Source organism: Galeopterus variegatus, unplaced genomic scaffold (genome assembly GCF_000696425.1).
Source record: "Galeopterus variegatus unplaced genomic scaffold, G_variegatus-3.0.2 Scaffold4197, whole genome shotgun sequence".
Classification (NCBI taxonomy): Eukaryota; Metazoa; Chordata; class Mammalia; order Dermoptera; family Cynocephalidae; genus Galeopterus; species Galeopterus variegatus.
In genome coordinates, this window is record NW_007730308.1 from 135,590 (window position 1) to 136,933 (window position 1,344).

The window sequence follows — 1,344 nt, forward strand, 5'->3', positions numbered from 1 at the left end:
AAAAAAGTCTTGGTAGACAAAAGGCCCATAAAATAATCTGTTCTCAAGGAATTATCTTTCTGAGCTTAGCTGGACATAAACAGAGTAGCTTGTAGTTATCTAATGTGAATTCTTGATGAGGGAGACAAAACCTGCTGAAACTACTTTAGAACGATTCAAAAATAGAGTATTTGGTTAAAATAGATGGATATTTATAATTCATTGCCAAATAATTTAGCATTTTAAATCTAGGATTAAAAGTATACTGCCTTTCTTCCTATTTATTACTGGATTAACTCCTTTCATCCTCACCAAAACTCTTTGTGATTGAAACTATTATTATCCCTTTTATTTAGATGAGGAAACTGAGGCAGAGAGATTAAGGGATTTTCCCAAGGTCACAGTGCTTGAATTAACAGAGATAAAATTGTAGCCCGGGCAGTCTGGCTCCAGAGTCTCTGATAACCATTGCGAGACTTCTTGGGCTCACCATGATTTTCTAATAAATACTTGGATGACTTTCTACAACTACAAAATTAATTTGTTTCATGTATATGTACATGTCTTTATGTGTGTATGTGCCAAACAGAAATATAGCTTTTGAAATGATTCAAGTGTGAGGTATGCTTATTGCAAAAGAGGTATATAATACAAAAATCTGTAAAGAAAATAAAAACTGTTCATAAATTCCACTCACAAATACCTTTCTGTTCATATTTTAGCATTTAATTTATTCTGTATATATATTCAAATATCTATTTTATTCAAGTATAGGATTATGGACCTCACTATTTTATAATTTTCTTTTTTTATTTAACAGTATTTTGTGGACATCTTTTCCCATTAACAAATATTCATTTTAGTGCCTCGTTATGCCATGGAATAGTTATATAATAATAATAATAATAATAATAATAATTATTATTATTATTATTATTATTATTATTATAATTATAATAATATGTTTAACACGTCCCCTACTGATGAACATTTAGGTTACTTCCGATTTTTAGTTACAAAGAACACTTTGATGAACCCACTTGTATATATTATCCTATTGCTTTATCATTTGTGAGGATAATTTCTCATAGTACAATTGCAATTAAGTAAATGAGAAAATACATGATTGATAACAAATGGTATTTGATGTCTATATCACTGTCATCTAAATGGGTAATTTTTAAGATACAAAATAAATTGGCTCATAAAAAATGCATAGCAGATAATATCCTAGAAATATTTAAGGATTAACTGCTAAAACGTAAATTGACTTATTTAATGATGAATGTGAAGAATTAAGAGAAAAGCAAATGGTAATTTTTAAAAGCTGTTTCTTATCACTTATGTGGAATATTATTCATGCCC